This window comes from Episyrphus balteatus, chromosome 1, assembly GCF_945859705.1.
Source record: "Episyrphus balteatus chromosome 1, idEpiBalt1.1, whole genome shotgun sequence".
NCBI classification, from domain to species: Eukaryota; Metazoa; Arthropoda; class Insecta; order Diptera; family Syrphidae; genus Episyrphus; species Episyrphus balteatus.
Genome location: NC_079134.1, coordinates 7,985,448 through 8,003,931, shown reverse-complemented (window position 1 = coordinate 8,003,931; position 18,484 = coordinate 7,985,448). Strand labels below are relative to the sequence as shown.

Below are 18,484 nucleotides of genomic sequence, written 5' to 3'. Positions count from 1 at the left end.
CAAACAGAATAAAAGAAATGCTACAGGTATATTGCTTTTGCATGCAGTCCAAATGCAAAGAAGGTAATCAAACAAAACTACAACAAATTTAAAAAAAAATCACTAATTTTATTGCTTATAAATAAACTTAAATATTTTTGTATCTTTTAAATCACATTTTTCTAAAATTAACAAACTTCGTTTTTCACTAGGAACATTTCAACATCCGGATCATGTCTACCTTCAAAGACAAAGCAGTTGAATTCACATTCGTTTCCGCAGGTGATTCCATCTGATCCACAAACTGGACTGAAATTCTTGTGGCAAAAACAAGGATTCCTTACAGAAGATCCATTAACAGCAGCGACCAAAATCAGGATTACAGCGAATAATATGGCGAACAGTTTCATGACTTTAATTTATGTTTTTTACTTGCGATATAGGTACTATAGGGCAAGTTTAGGATTAGTAAAAAAAATCGAACTCGAGATAACAATTTTACATGACATTACAATGATGGAGAATGCCAAAAAATGGATTTTTAAAAAATATTTCAAAATTTTTTTTTGAACAATCAATTTTTTGAAAACGTGTTTATGAAAAATTTTGAAATTTCGTTTTTATCCGTAAATAAATTATTACTTCAAAATGACATACCAACTTTTTTTTTTAAAAATGTTAGAAAATTTTTATATATAAAAAATAATTTTTTAAAAAAACGGCTCTAACGATTTTCGAATTTTTTTTTTTCTTAAAATTCCCTTTTATACAAGAAGTAAACTGGCATACTTGGTTTTTTGTGAAAGATCATTTAAAACGATATTTAATTAATTACAAAAAATAGATTTAATTTTTTTTAATTTTTTGAAAATATCAAATTTTAAATTTTCTTAATTTTCTTGAATAAAAAGCTTTAACATTAGAGTAACTTAAAGCATAAGAGCAAGTACGTGCGACCCCAGTCGTGCATTTTATTTTGTAGGTATTTGTTAATGACTTTTAAGAGAGTAATTTGTCAGGAGAGAAGTTATTGCTTTTATAGTAATCGGCGGTACGAAGTAATCTTTCATATTTCAGTATCAGTCTTTGGGTACAGAAGAAACACTAAAAAAAAAATTTGAAGAGTTCCAAATGACCAAACATTTCTTCGCTGCTATGCAATGATAATAACTATCATTATCATAATTATTATCATCATAATTTATTAATTGTTCAGATTATGTATTTGTTCATTAATTCTTGAGTGTTTTTGATTGACGTGATTTGATTTTAATGACATTTTATTGCTAGCCCAGTGGCGTATTGAGGGGGGGGGCTCAGGGGGCTGAAGCCCCCCCCCCCCCAAGTCTTCAAGATCATGATTTTATTTAGCTTATTTCATCATAATGTACATGATTAACTAAAACTTGTTCGTAAATCTTAGAGATTTAGAGGCAGCACAGATGCTCGAGCCCCCTCCAAATTCTGAAATGGCTGTTTGGGTTTGTTTGAGTAAGAGCCTTAGCTGACGATGAGGATTCTGATAATTTTTTTTTTCGGATTTCAGTTCAATTCCGAATTCCTTAGATAATTTTTTTAGTATTTTGACGTCCAATTACATCACCGTTAAATTTTTGCAAAACTTCTTATGCAATCTCAAAACGCAGTATTTGATCAAATATTTACTTTTTGTTTAATAATATTTTTCTCAAAGATATTGGAAATAGAAATTTTTGATATCTCAAAATCTAAGAGGTCAACAGGTTTCTTTAAGAAAATTGCAGTATTGCGCTTCCGATTTGGATTAAAGAGCACCATATTACGAAAAAGCATATATATTTCGGATCAAAAAGAATTTCATTTAAAATTAGTTTTTGTGACTTTCACGTTCTGCATTTCACGTTTTGCGAATTCATTTGCCCAAAAGTGAAATAGGTGTTCCGCATTTTTTCATTCATTTAGATTTTCAATTCAATTTAGAATTGAATCGTTTATTTTCAAAACATGATAAGTATATTTTGAATTTTTTCTGTTGAACCCACAAAAACGATGATTTTATTTATTCTTATGATTTCAATTTTAATAAATAAATAATTTGTTGTGTAAGGATAATATTTGCATTTAAGGTTAAAATCAAACTTGTTAAATACAAAATGAATTATGTCAGAAACTTTTTGGGATGAAATGGACTTATAATGTTTTGAAAATAAACGATTCAATTCAATTCACTATGTTTCTGTTCGTAAGTTTGGGGGCCTTTTCCAATGAATTGCAGTAATTTCACTTTAGAAACAAAATAAAAATGGAAGTTCCTTCAGTTTTGACAGTTAGAAGCAATTTCGAAGTTTTCGAAACCGATCGAAATGAAGAATATTGATATTTCACTTCACGTGAAATTGAAAAGTGATTTGAATTCACTTTCGTTCGAATTGCGGAACATGGTCGTATATAACGAAAATATTGATAATTATAGCCCGAAAACTCTTGACGTGATATAAATTAATCTGTAAACAGTTTTGGATTCAGCACATGACAAAGTTCGAACGAAATAAAGAATTTTTTTTAAGGATGACTCAACTCCTTGCTGTTTGTGTAAAATGTTTGCGACACAAGAACTTTGAAAAAACACTAGGTACTCTGAATGTGAAAGGAGGAGACAGTAGAACGAATCTGTCGAGAGCACTATAAAACTATAATGCAACTAGGTGTACCGTACCACTTTCAGTACCGCAGCACAGCGTTTAGCTCTCGATCAAAGATTAATAAAAAGAAATGAAAATTTTTTCGCACATTTACCCTCTAAAAAATTTTTGAAAAATTTTCCAGCCCCCTCCAAAAATTTTTCTGGATACGCCACTGTGCTAGCCATTTTGACTGGCCAAGGATACACTGAAAGAAACTGGAAGTTAGTTTATTTATCATGTATTCTCTTTTCCTGATAGCCTCTATTTTTTGATAAAAATTTTGTTCTTAGAAAAATATTTAAGATATTGGGGCTAGGAAAAACCAAATCGATGGTGTTTTTTTTTTCAAGTAGCTACCTAAACCCCTTATGACAAACAAACAATTATTATCAAATCAAAAATTAATTGGATGAACTTTGTAATCGCTTTTCCAAAACTATCTCAAGTGTTTATATACAAATATACCCATTTAAGATTAATATCATAAAAAAAAGAAAGATAACTTTTGCTATAAAAGCAGAAACTTTTTACTTAACAAATCACTCGTCACAAAGTCTCTTCTTTAACCAAATAACAAATTTTTATTTGAAAACATGAAACTGTTCGCTATTTTTGTTGCTGTTATCCTTGCACTATTCGCTACTACTGTTAGTGGAGCTGCTGTAAGGAATCCCTGCATTTGCACATTTATCTTTAAACCAGTTTGTGGATCGGATGGAGTCACCTATGGCAATGAATGTAATTTCAAGTGTGCTGTTTTGGAAGCTAGACAATTTCCTGAAAGTGTTGAGCTATCATTGGTGAAAAATGAAGCTTGTTAACTTTGAATAGTTTAATAATAATTGAACATCATCATTATTAAGTAATACGAGTCAAGAAAAAAATGTTTTCGTTTAAGATCTACTAAATAAAAATAATTGTTTTTGGTTGTACATAATGTTGTATTTTTTTCTTCCCGAGTAAAAATATAGAAATTGAATTTTTAAAGAAAAAAATTAAAAAATCTTGTCCGCCGCACCACAGCTGCACCACCGCCGTTCGGCGGAAAATTTCGGCGCACCACCACCGCACTCCGGACTGCACCACGTTCGCACCATTTCATTTTGTATGAAAAATTTGTGCACCATTATAGGTACAGGTAGGTACTTAATTTTGGATTATTGAAAAATAAAAAAAAAAAACTACCGACGAGAAGGAGATTCGAATCCGATTATACAGAGCACTTTCAATTAGAAGTCCACTCGACCACGAAGTCATGTTTGTACGAACTGGCAATTTGTTGCTTAATGCATTTGAAGATGACTTGCACATTTGTATAAGTACGAGAATAGAATTTTTGATCATGGTGCAGACATGGTGTGGCGGTGGTGCACTGAATTTTGCATTCAAAATGAATTGGTGCGGACGTGGTGCAGCGAATTTATTTGATATGTTTGTATTTTTTCAAAATGAAATGGTTCGAACGTGGTGCAGTAGTGGTTCAGTGCAATAGAAATTTCTGATAATGGTGCGGACGTGGTGCATAGGTGGTGCGGCGGCTTAGAAATTTTCAATCATACTGCGGACGTGGTGCAGCGGTGGTGCGGCGGTCAAAAAGTGCTACAGACGTGGTGCAGTGTTGGTTCACTCGGGCATATATGTATATGTATATCTGCAAATTTAAAAAAAAAAATTGGTGTCACATGAAAACAAAGTTAAGAAAAATCAGGAATCCGTTTCCAAAAATGTATTTTTCCCCAAAAATTTTTTTTTTTGTTTTAAATCCAAAAACAATTTTTTTTTGATAACAAACTTCAAAAATTTACGTTGAAAGCGGTTAAGTTGTTCACGAAAAAGTAGGACATCAAGTAAACGGTTGAACCCACGCGTTGGTTCAAAAACTATTTTTTTTTATTCAGAATGTACGACATCATATCGTTAATTTTGGTCCCAAAAAACTTCCCATCTTTAGAATCTCCAAAAATTCTTATGTTGAAGTTTGAAGTAAATCGCTCAAGATCGAAATTGTTTGTTATCTCGAATTATGTTACGAGCGCTCTTAAATTATGAGACTTAAAGTAGGTATACCGATGTTAGTTTACAATTTTCATTTTCGAAAAATTAGCAATACTTTTCAGTCGTCGTGTAATAGAAAACTTTATATAAACAAACTTAGCCGGTTTATATTTAAGGTCAAACTAGTTTATCCCAACTGTTTTGCCTAGAAAAAACTAGTTTATCCGAAAACACATAACCCACTCCAGTTTTGGGTTGGATAAACTAGTTTGAACTAAGAAGCAGTATTGCCGCCGTTAATATCTATATCAGTTTAGTTTTTACTTTATGAAAAAAACACATTTTTTCATTATTTTTTAATGTCTCAAACTGTTTTTCTATACACAGAAAAACTCTTTTGTCATATTGGAAAAAAATATTCTCTAAATGCAATTTGTATAAAAAATTCGATATTTATTCAAGTGACTTCTTACTTCAGAGCACCTACAATTCTATTTATTAAATTGTTTATTCAAAACCAGCTGACCAAACCCAACCTTGAAATGCAGTCATTGTATAGTTCTTTTCAAGCTTGCTATATAAATGCAAATGGCTTTTCCATTTAAACTACTATTACTTGTCAAACTGTCATTAATCATTATTTTCTTGAAAATATGAATCTCTTCGGTATTGTTGTCGCTGTTGTCCTTGTTTTGGCAGCTATTGTGAATGGAGCTTCTGCCAAGAGTCCTTGTTTGTGCACCAGGATATTTAAACCAGTTTGTGGATCTGATGGAGTAACCTATAGCAATGAATGTGATTTCAATTGTGCTGTTTACGAGTCTAGATATGCTCGAGGAGTTGAAATGAAGGTGGTGAAGAATGGAAAGTGTTAAAAGATGATATTAAATTAAAAAAAAAACACCTTCAAAATTTTTGTGTTTTTCTTTAAATATATTTTTTTTCACCAAAAATCCAATACAAAAAAAAAAAAAAACAAAAGTTAAAAAACCGTCTTATTGCAAATTCTCCATGTATTATATTGTAATTATTTACTCAGGTGACTTGTAACTTTAGAGCAAATATACAAATACTTATAAATTGTTTATTCAAAACCAGCTGAGCAAATCTAAACAAGCTGAGCAACCTTGAAAAATGCATTCATTATGTTCTTCAAAAGCCTACTATAAAAGCAAATGCCAAATTATTATAACTCGTCTAACTCTGTCATTATTTTCTTGAAAAGATGAAAGTCTTAGCTATTTTTGTCGCAGCTGCCCTCGTTTTGACGGCTATTGTGAATGGTGCGTCTACTAACAGTCCTTGTTTTTGCAACAGCATATTTAATCCAGTTTGTGGATCTAACGGAGTTACTTATCGTAATCAATGTGAATTCGTTTGTGATGTTTACAAGACTAATCCTGCTCGAGGAGTTGTATTCGTGAAGTTCGGAATATGTTAGTCCTTGCAAAAAGATGATATTAAATAAAAATTTTCGATAATTTGGTTAAGAAAATGTGTTTTTCTTTAAATATTTTTTTCCATCTAAAAACCAATAAAAAAGACAAAATTTTAACCAAAAAAAAAACAATTATTTTTTATTCAAATTTGATATGAAAACATTTTTCTTTTTTGACTCGTATTTTTTTCAAAATGATGATATTTTTGAAAGTTCTTCAAAGTTCTTAACAAGCTTCATGTTTGACCAAGAATACTTCCTCTCCATCAGCAAAATTACTTTCTGCAACAAAGCAATTGAATACACATTCATTGCTGTAGGTTTCGCCATCTGATCCACAAACTGGATCCATCATTCTGGTGCAAACACAGGGATCAATTACAATGGCTCCATTCACGGCGGCAGCCAAAGCAAGGATAACAGCAACAAAGATGGCGAACAGTTTCATGTTTTCAAATAATTTGTTATTTGGTTAAAAAAAGATAGACTTTGTGACGAGTGATTTGTCAAGTGAAATGTTTCAGCTTTTATAGTAAAATTTTGGACTAAGTTATCTTTATTTTGTTTTTGGTATCAGTTTGAGATGGTTTTCAAAAATATCATAAACAAACACTCAAGTTAGTTAAACCTGAGGTTAAGATAATAAGATTTCAAAATTGCAAAAGTTCGTCTAATTAATTTTAATTTAGTATCTAATCATTTTTGATTAAAATAGATTTGCGATTAGTCAAAAATTTCAATAGACCTTAAGAAACTATATCTATATATACCTACTCTTGAAGCATGTCCGTACCTTTTTTTGTTTTTTTCTGATGACTTTCATATGGAACCGATAACTTCGATTACACTAGTTTACAAAAAAATAAAAATTTTTTGGACACAAAGTGCCGTTAAACTTTTCGTAAAGATTTGAGCACAGGAAACTCGAAAATCTAATCTAAAAAAATGTTTACGGATAGGTTTTCGAGGTACGATTTTTCACAGTTTTTTGTCGTTGTTTTTCCAAGCATACTTAGTATTCGGGCTATATCTTGAGTAATAAACGAATAATTTAAACAGAAAAGCCTGTGCCTAAAAGCTGAGTAAACAAGCATGAAACACTTTCAACAACTTTTCTTGGTCATTCCAGATGCTTAAGTGCATTGTATTAAAGCATTTTTAAAAAATCAATTTTTTAAAAGAAATTTATGCAAAACAATACTTTATTACTAGAAGAAAAAAAATCAAAATCCAAGAGAAAATGGTTCAAAAATACCAAAAACAAGAGATTTTGAAAGTCCATATTTTATCCATATTATCCGTATTCAATTTTTGTGACAATTGTGTTGAAAGATTAAGTATCTTCTTTTCTCCTTTACATGTCTAATAAAAATAATAAATATAAAAACATAAAAATAATAAAAATAAAAACATCAAAAAATTCGTTTTGTTCTCTTTTTTCTTTTTTTTTAAGTTTTTTTTTACAATATTTTAATTTTAAATTTTTTAAAAGAATACATACATATCGATAGGGAATTTAATTATCTACAAAAAATTACTTAATAAAAATTTTCAAATTCTGTCTGCTTTTCAAGTTATAGACAAAAACTAAAAAAGTAACAGAAAAAGTCGATAATATATATCGTTACAAAAATGGTCATATCTTTATAATTTATCCATAGATTTTTTAAGAAAATTATCTTTTTATCTTTACCAGAAAGCAACTACACATGAAAAATTTAAAACTATGAGGATTCGATAGATTTTGATTATTTCTTCTTGTAATAAAGTATTTTTTTTGCAGAAATTTCCTTCAAAAAATCAATTTTTTTTAAAATGTTTTAATACATTGAACTTAAACATCTGGACCAAGACCAAGAAAAGTTGTTCAAGTGTTTCTTGCTTATTTAGGTAGGTACTCAGCTTTCAGGTGCCGGCTTTTCTGTTCGGATTAGTCGTTTTTTACTCAAGATATAGCCCGAATACTAAGTGTGTTGAGAAAAACAACGACAATAAACTTTGAATATTTTTCATATCTCGAAATCATATCCATCGAAATTTTTTTAAAGTGATTTCCGAGTCCCTGGTATCAAAGTAGGATATAAGAAAAAAATTTTGGGTGTAAACCAGTGTTATCGATATTTCTGAAACTCAACTAAACTTAATTTTTTTATTTTTCAAAAAATAAATTTAACGAAGTCTTTTTATGCCTGAAATCAAAATTATAGAAGCTTATCATATTTGTATTCATTTTCTGCTTAAATAAACAGAGTTTAATACTTGACACAAAGTTCAAAAGTTCTTCTATAAAACAAATCATTCCAAACAAAACCGTGTAATCCAGGACTGAAATATAAATTTCTGACAAAACCAAACAAAACATTTGGAATACTAATGAGAGACGCATTCATTCAACTTTGATAATTTTCAATTATGAAACTTAAATGAGTTCTTTGGAATTTTATAGACCGAGTTAGGATTAGGATAAAGGACTCTTATGCATACAAATAAACAGCACCAAATAATCCTATAGGATATACAAATTCCCCAGTTGAGATTATTGTATTGCAAGTTTGGTTTTTGTTTGCGTGAAAATTCGAATTCCCACACTCAATGTTGTTCTTCGATTAATTGGAAAATTTTTTGAACAACAAAATCTTTTCAAGGTAATTTGGTCCTGGAAGTTTATTACATTTTATTTTTAAAAGCGCATTTTTTATTAAATACAAAACATCGTTGACGACAGACATTTTTTGTGTAAAAGTACCTACCACAAAAGGATTCGAGTGGTGGTAGAAATTTTATCTTTTTTTTTTTCAAACCACGAAAGGAGCTTTTAACACAAATTTTTCAACAAAGTGCTGCTAATGTGAGTTACTCTGGGTTGCATGAAGAGCATCAGTCATCATCCTTCTGGAAGGATATATTTTTTTTTCACCAAAACTGTCATGTACTGGGATGTATATTGTATACTCTGATGTGATTGTGTGAATCTTTAGTATTAAAATACTTTTGGGGATTAAATCTAATTTAGCAAGTACCTTGAGAGCTCTTTTAAAAGCAAGATAAATTAATTTTTTTGTGTGTTGTGTTGAGGGAGATGACTGCAAAACTCTAGTTTATTTTTTAAAGGATTTTACGTGGATGCAAGGATTTTTTTTTTATGCAGCAAAATAACTAATTTAAAAGGTGACAATACTTTAATTCAAAATTATGGTACCTTAATCCTGAATCGCTCTTAAGGAAATTTCATTATAGAAAGTTGAAAGTTCCATCGTGATTAAATTTTGTGGAAATGATGATAGAAAAATGAAAATGGAATTTTTGAGAAATTTTATATATTTCAAACTAATTTGATTGCTGTTTACTAATGTTTCTTGGGAAGACAAGTTTTTTTTTGTATTTACCTTCAATTCAGAAAAAGTTTGAATCGATTTCTGAAAACTAATAAAGTGAAATTGGATGTTGCTGTTGTTCTCAATCAACTTTTTCCATCTAGTTCTGTTTTGAACATTTCCCACATAAACGGAATTTTTGATAAAAGAACAGAGCCAATGGCTTCAAATATTTCCCTGGAATAAATGTCAAGCAAACAACAAGCAGAAATTTGATATGAATATGTATTACCTTGATATCGAGTTTTTCCATTAAACTTCCATTAAAAAAAAACTGTTTTAAATTACATATTTTTTTAAACATTCATGTTTCAAACTGTAGGTACTTTTCATTCTATTTGTTCAGAAAAAAACAATGATGCATAATTTTAGGCGTTAATTTTTGTTTAAATTCAAAATGAGTTTCAAATGAATTTAAATTTTTAGGTATAATTTTTGTTAAACATTCAAACGATTTACTTTTTTGGAACTTGTTAGTTTTAAGAGGTTATAGTAAAGTTGAAGTCTCATGATTTTTTGAATGAAAATGGAGATAATATTTAAAAGAATTTTGATATATAATTTATGTACCTAAATCACAAATTATAAAACGTTGAAGACTTGAATATCTGATTTCTTAGAAAGTTTGTGATTTTATTTTAATATGTATGAAATACATAAATTTGTGAAAAACTTAAGATTACACAGTTAAAATAATTCAATAGGCTTTTTTTGCACTTTGGTAGCTTCCTAGTAACTCTAGATATAATAAAAACTATAACCATTCTGCAAATCCCTTCGGACGCACATTTTTTTCAGGTGTTTATAATTTTTCATATTGCATCGAAAATCGAATTTCAATATTTTTTTTTTAAAGAAAAAGTGCAACAGCTTTGAAAATTTTTAAATACTCGTGTATCAATTTACTGTAGAAAATTATAAAAGAACAGAAATTTTGTATAAAATTCATTCATTCGTGGTTGTGGCAGCCAAAAGCGAAAGATTATGAAATTTATAATACACTGTACCAGTGGCGTACGTTTAGTCGCCGGGGCCCGGGGGCAAGACTAAATTTTGGGGCTACTTTGATATTTGGGGGCCCCTTAGATACAAAAAAAAGTACGTATACGCCATACATATTTTTTTGTATGGCTTATTTACCTAGGTTTATTTGAATGTTTTAATATGTTCTTAATCCACTTTGCTATACTTACTTAAAATGTCTATCATAAAAGTAGTAAACACTTGTACTAGGGGCCCCAAATATAAATATTTAGAGACCCCTAAAATACAATTTTTTTTAGCTTAGAATTGATAGTTCTTAGGCCCTCTGTTCTGAAGTACACATTGTTCTGATGTACACATTTGATTTTCCATCATCAAACATAGTTTATTTCTTTTGGGCCCCCTGAAATATTATTTTTGAGGCCTTAAAATTAAGTGCTTAGAGGCCCCTAAAATATAATATAATTTTTTTGGAGCCAAGAATTAATAGGTATTGGGGCCTCTGTTCTGAAGTAATATTCGGAATGCCACCAATAACGTAATGTTTTTATTTTGGGCCCTGATGTATTTATGTTGAGGCCCCTGAATTGATATTTAATTTTCCATTTGATTGTTTTGAACCACTGAAGTATGTAATAGCTTTTGCGCATCCTCAAATAATATTTGTCATGTCATCAAAAAATTTGATGAATATTTTTGGGATCCTTAGTAATAGATTTTGGGGCCCCCAAATTAATATTTGATTGCCTCTCAAGTAACTGGGTTCCTGAAAAATTATTTTTTGGGACAATTCATATAATATTTTTGGAGCCCCGAAGTCATATTTTTTGGGACTCCTAAAGTAATATTTAGTAATCCATCAACAAATGTAGTTTAATTTAAAAATTTTTTTTTTTTTTTAATTTAATTTTTTTTTTGACACCCTAAAATAAAGGCTTTTGGGGCCCCTGGCCTGAATTTGTTTGCTTTTTTAGGGCCCCTAACGTATTGACTTGAAGTAATATTTGGTATGCCATTAACAAAGCTTTTTTTGCTTTTTTGGGTTGCAACTAATATTTTTTGGGGCCCTAAGATAAAATTAAAGTTTTTCTTTTAAAAAAGCAGTTTATTTTTTTGGGGCCCCTGGGGTAACCTTTTTTTAAATCAATATTATGTATATTGTGTGGCTACCAATGCATTATACATTACACTGAATGACATAATTTGTCTTCCTTGTATCCAAAATGATTCAAATACATTTTAATTAACTTCATAACTCAATTTATGCTAACAGTTTCCTTGTCTGCATTTCTCGAGTGGGTTGCCTAGGGTCGGGAGTGTACGCCCCTGCACTGTACAAAAAAAAGCTAATATTTTCTTAGAAATTTTTCTATTTGGCTTTAGTACAGTCATAAGTTTAGATATTTAGATATTTCAGGCTTATCCATTCATAACGGGACACCCTGTATGTACAATGGTATTCGAAAAATGTTGGTTTAACATTTTTCTATCCTTTTCAGACAAAGTTCTTGAGATTCATGAGAGTTCTTTTGCAATAGGTAGCAAATTATGGTTCAAATATTGCATAAAACTCAACGTTATTACTAGGGATAGAATTTTCATGCACTTAAAAACGAAAAATATGCGCTTAAAATATTCTCTTAAAATTCGAAAATATGCACTTTAAATATCAATATTTCTTTAAAATTATAAAAACATTTTACGTAACTTTTATGAAAATCTATATACGAAACCATTTCCGAGTTCAAAGATGTACATTTTTGGAAATATTGGGGTTTTCTTAAAAAAAAATAAATAAAATTGCCCAAAAGGAGACTGGGCACTTTTGTATGGGACGTGGCCCATTGGTGTAACACATTGAGACATCCATCTAATGAAAGGTCTCGATGAGTGTATTATTTTTTTATCTGGGCAAAAGTCTGTATCTCGTGCAGGGAAAGTGCAGTGATGCATTTTATGTTCCAAAATGTATGTAATAAAATTCAGAAAAGTATACATTTTCAGTAGATACTGGATTAACTTGCTCAAAAACACTATAATAACAGTGTTCTGTTGGACTAATACATCAACGGCTTTCATTTTCAAAAAAAAAATGCTTTATCGGTTTTTATGGATTTATAAAATGCAATGACAAATAAAATGCACGACTGGGTCGCACAAACTTGCTCTTAGAGTTAAAGTTGCTTAAATTTTTAAGACTTTTTATATAGAAATTTGAAAAATAAAAATAAAATTCGCTTATTAAAAAAATAAAATAAAATCTGAAATCAAGTTGCCCTCCGAAACAAGTATGCAGTTTTGATTGATATGTTACGATGCATTTTTAGAAAAAAATATTCAAAATCGTTAGAGCCGTTTAAAAAAACTAGTTTTGTATAAATAATTTTTTGGAAAAAATGTTTTAAAACAAAATTCGTATGCCATTTTGTAAAAATCACTAATCAACATCTAAAAACAAAATTTCAAAAAAATTCAATGTCCCGTTTTCGAAAATTTGATTTTTCAAACAAAAATTTTCAATTTTTTTTTTAAAATCCAAAACATTTTTTTTTTGGAAATTAGTTTTTTGATGATGTATGTCTCAATGTGTTACATAATAATGGGCCAAAATGCCCAGTCTCCTTTACTCTTAAATAATCCAATTTATCATTTGATCGTGTTTTTTATGTGTTTGGACAATGTTGGTTTGTCAGTTTTGCAAAGCATTTGCTTACGTTTTTTACTTTTTTCCAATAGTACAAATTTCAAGCGTGTAATTATGTACCTTATTTTTACCAATTAGAATTTTGCTGATTCGTATACAAAATTCGTTGATATGCTTCCAAGGTGTTCCTAAAAAACATGCATTTGCATGGAAATCCGATCCCTAGTTATTCATTTTGATCGTGTTAGTAGTTAAAAATGAAAGGCCCTTTTTTGTGAGAGGATAAAAGGATAAAGGCAAACCAAAAATTTGTAGCTTAGCATGGCTTCTGAGTTATTGAGTTTTCCGCTAAAATATGTCTGCATTAAAGAACAAAATCTGTAATGATTAGCTGGCGTCTAAATTTGTAGCATTTTAAATCCTAGAGGACGATAATTAGAAAATAATTTTTTTTGATGCCCGCATCGTAGCAAATTTAATGCTAATTTGTTGCTAATTTTTTTGCCACAAAGCGCCCAAAACGAACCGGGATTACCAGCAAAAAGAAAGGTTCAGTGAGACCAAAAAAGCCAACCCCTGTGGACGATCTATTTTTGGAGATGTACAGTGGTCGGTATTGGTTCAAAATTTTGTCGGATCTTAACACGATCGTCAAGCTGCAGGAAAAGTAAAAGAAAACTAATTTCGTCGAGATCAGTAAGGAAAAGACTCTTGAAAACTGGACTTAGAAAACTCAAACCGATGCTGAATATCCAAATTTTTCCGAAAATTGTGCGGGAAAAAAGTTTAAGCTGCACGTGAAATGGGAAAATTCTAGCACGAATAAAAACGGAGGAAAGACTGACCTCTGCTGAATGCTTCCCGAAAAATTAATTATTTCTGCAACTCGTAAACGATGTAATCGATAATATTTTTGTAATAGTACCTAAAATTGAAAAAGAAGTACAATTTTCGGTTTGCTGATTTTTTTTGGAAATTTGTTTTTATTGTTGATTAATATTTTCTTAAATTTTTTTTTGAAAAATGTTAGAAACTTATTATACACAGCAAACTTTTTTTAAAGAGGTCTAAGGTCCATTTTCTTCACTCGGAGTTGAACAAAACTTGAGAATTTTTATATTAAAAATTCTCAAGTTATGTTCAACTCCGAGTGAAGAAAATGGACCTAAAGGTTTTTAATTATTTTTTTCAAAAAATGTCTTTTTTTTTAAAGAAATCAATCATTTGTTACGAAAATCATTTAAAAATGTGTTTAAGTAAATATCGAAATTAAAAAAAAAAAAATACATCATCATTATCAACGCAAACCTGGTACCGACAAAATATTAACTTTTTCTTATTTTTTATTCGCGAATAAAGGACAATGCCCAAAAATATATGATGAAAAATCCCTTCTTCTTAAAAATGAAACAGGCCTTAGTAAAATTATTATTTTAAACACGAATAAAAAATTCTTTTCAAACAACACAGAATTTTAAGTGCCAAAATCTAACCAAAAAGTCAATTTAATCAAAGAGTCAATATAGGTAAAGTAGGTATATCCTTTGTAAAATTTTATTCAATCCTTTTAACCCTGATCCTGTTGATGATGTTTTTAACCAAAACTTTTGACCATACACAATTTCCCTTCATTAAATCAATTCCCAATTTAAAGTTGTGCCTTTTGGCAATACATATTGAGTATCGGAAAATTGCAAGAAGTCCTTTCCTTTCCACACAAGGATGTGGCTTTTTCAACTAAACACGTTGCCAAAAAAGGGACTCACAACCTATACCTAAAAATTCCTGGAAATATAATTTCTGCCAATAGAAATTCTTTGTGCTAGCATACCTTTACAAGAAGTATAAGAATCACGTCTGCACGTGCATTGAAAGTTATATTGGTAAGGTAACTAGAGTAAAGAATTTTTACATAATTTTTGATCCTTACAAAAGACACACTACCATCCACCACCTGATATCCTACCCTTGCTACTTCATTCTGGCCCACAAAACTTTTGGAATTTTTATTATATTAGAAGCAAGTATGTGCAAAATGTCCAATCTTGCAGAGGGTAAAATTTTCGTCCTTGTCCTTTTTTATTAAGTATTCATATTTTTCTGTTAGAATGGCAATTTACCTTGAAAAATCCTTTTTGTACCTTAGAAGAACCTATACACAACTTTTCGTTTCATTGTTGGTTATGGGATATGATGGTGGAATGGCTAGAGAATGGTGGTAGTGGTTACTGCCACTGGGTCATTGGTGACGACAGGTCTGGTTGCTGATAGCAAAAAAAAAAAAAAAAAAAATTGTTTGGCATTTTTATAAAATTTTATGATTTCATAGAAAGGTATCCTTTTCTTGTAAAAGGACAAAAAGGTCAATGAGAAAAAAGAACGAGTGTTGAGGGGTCAAAAATTTTAAATTAAATTTGATTAGAAAGTAGAAGGAGTTTTATGTTTTAAGGAAGAGATTTTTTTTCTTCTAAATATCCTTTGTTGCCTTCGATGTAATAGTAAAGGAATGTTGTTGAGAGGTGTACCTATACTATTTTCGTGTGTGGTTGTGATTATTATGTTTTAATACTTGAGAAAAGGCAAATTGAATTTTTATTTCAATGGATATTGGGTTTTGTTTGGGCTTTCAGATTTTGTGTGTATTTAACTAATTGGGTTTGACAAGACCGCATTTTTGCCTTAACTTTGTCAAACCCATTGGATTTGAAAAAGAAAATGTGAACGAAATACTTAAATTTATTTTGGTCGAATAAATAAGACATCAGGTGTAAATTTTCTCACCACAAAATCGAATATCTACTTAAGAAGGTCCTTTGTCGTGTTATTTTAGGGTTTTTCCATAAAATTAAATTGAGTAGGTACTCGTTCTTGTTTGACATCATTAAATTAACTTTGAAAAAGTATTCATTGAAGGTTTTTTTTTTTTTTGGGTAAAGTTCTTTGAGATGAATATAAAACAGGAATACTTCGAAAACTCTTATATGGGTTTGTGGATATGTTAAGCACTCTTGTCAAAGTGCACCTTCGCCATACTATTCTAAACTTTTTTTAAACCTTTAAGAAAAAGAACTTTGAACTATTAAGTGGTTTGATAACACCATTTCTTGTGAAATACGAAAAGTATCCCGACTTTTTTGATGGTGATGTCGATGAAAAATAAGTAGGTTAGTGGTTTATTTTCAAAAATAAATTTTTTTGATTCAAGTAAATTTCTTCAAAATAGGAAACTACTTGCAATTTGCATAATTTAATTTTGACACAAGAACTTTCGTGTTTGGTTCAAATTGTTACAAATTTACTTGGTTTGTCTGTCGGTACCTCGAGCTAGAGCCTAAACTACTAGAGCGATTCTCTTCAAACTTGGTATTGATTTTTTTTTGAAAACGGCTCTAACGATTTTGATTAAAATTTTTGTGTGTGAAATAAAAAAAAATATTTTTTTTACCATTACAAACGGTACCTGCAATAGAACGTTTTTTTTTTTTGGTTTCATAATATCTCATACAAGACTAACCCTATTTTAACGAACATTTTTATGAAAAAGCGTTTAAGTAGATATATTAAAATTTTAGAAAATTTTCAAAAAACATATTTTTGGATTTTTAAAAATATTTCATTTTTTTTTTTTTTTTGAAAACAGGTAGGTAGGTAGGTGAAAAATTTTGAAATTTCGTTTTTATGTGTAAATCAATTATTTCTTCAAATTGGCATACCAACTTTTTTGTGAAAAATTTAACAAATTTTTTATATAACTAGGTATAAAAAATTATTTAAAAAAAAGGACTCTAACGATTTTCGAATTTTTTTGTTATTCTATCCTGAGTGTTTTTTCAGTTGCACAGTCTTTAAAGAAGAAGTGAAAAAAATTAGAAACAATCTTCAATAGGTAATTACACAGCCACACAAAAAAAAATAAAAATTCTGACCTGGGGTTGCGATTAGCTTTTTCATATAGTTTTTGGGTCTCTAAAACCGAATCCAAAGTCTGTTTTGCCGTATCACGCCAGGTTTTTGAGATATCCTCAAAAAAAAATTAAGAAAAGAACTTTTTTTTAGAGTTTTGACATTTTTTGAGGATATTTCAAAAACCTGACGTGATAGGGCAAAATAGACTTCGGATTCAGTTTCAGCGACCCAAAATCTATATGCAAAGCCTAGTCGGAACCCCAGATAAGAACTTTTGTTTTTTTGGTTCTGACATTTTTTTGAGGATATCTTAGAAACCTGACGTAATAGGGCAAAATTGACTGGAATCTGGATTCAACTGGAAATTAAAGATTCTTTCCTCTTATTCTCTTATTTCCTTCAAATCCAATTTGACCTAAACCGAGATAACCGTGATAGGTATACACTCTATGATCTAACTTAGTTCGCCCAGTGGCGTAGCGAGGGGGGTGCGAGGGGGGCGGACAGCCTCGGGTGTCACCCATTTGGGGTTGACACCTGAAAGCTACCAAGGAAAAATGGGCCTTTATGCAATTCGCAGAGTTGCGAATCAACTATCATGTATTTTCGAGTTGCATCTAAACTAAATCATTTTAAGTAGGTACATAATAAGAAAATTAAAACACCATTAATAGTACAAGCGATTGAAAAAAACTAATCTAAAATTGAAGAGCCATCAACATTTGAATGCAGGGTTATTTAAAGAAGCTTGATTATGTGCCGGCCGTTTTGGAAAATACGTTTTGATCAATATCTCGAAAACTACTCATCCTACAGAAAATTTGGTAGGATGTTTTTGAGAGTAAATTAAATTATCTTTCTTTTTTAAATTCACAATTTTCCTATGGAATGAATACTTTTTTAATAAGAGAGCCAAATAATACGTTCTTTTAATTTTTACTTTCAAAGGCAGTTAAATTGGGTAAGAAATAAGGGAAACATATACAATTTCCAAACAAGATTTTTTTCGCTTTGGTTTATTATTTTTTATCTCAATGTGTACATTTTTTCATTTTTTTTAGTCAATTCGTATAAAAATTATAACACTGCACAACAAGGTTTTGGATGAATAAACTATACAATACTTTTCCAAGCGTTTTTGGTGTGCTGAACTCGAATCCGGTTTCAGAAATGTTCTATCAGCTCTAGTTTTTGAAATATTGCCATTAGAAAATGCAAAAACACGTTTTTTGGCTGATAGTTCTGGTCAACAAAATTTGACTATTTTTATTATGAATAAACCAAAGTATACTTTTCCAATAGTTTTTGGTATGCTTAACTATATGAATATGAAGTCAGAAATATTATATCAATCTTAATTCTTGAAATATTGCCGTAAGAATTTGCGAAAAAAGCGTGTTTTGGCTGTTTTTGAGGTTATGCTATGATGTAAGGTATACCTTATTTCAAAACAATTTTTAACGGTTTTCCTTTTTTGAAAATCTGTTTAAATCTTTTCGAT

At 30.0% G+C, this 18,484-nt stretch overlaps 1 protein-coding gene across 6 annotated transcripts in view; it reads right to left on the bottom strand.

Annotated features, from left to right (window-relative positions):
• Positions 1 to 18,484, bottom strand: part of LOC129913267 (dual specificity calcium/calmodulin-dependent 3',5'-cyclic nucleotide phosphodiesterase 1) — a 499,680-nt gene that overhangs the window by 179,650 nt on the left and 301,546 nt on the right. The window lies entirely within an intron of this gene.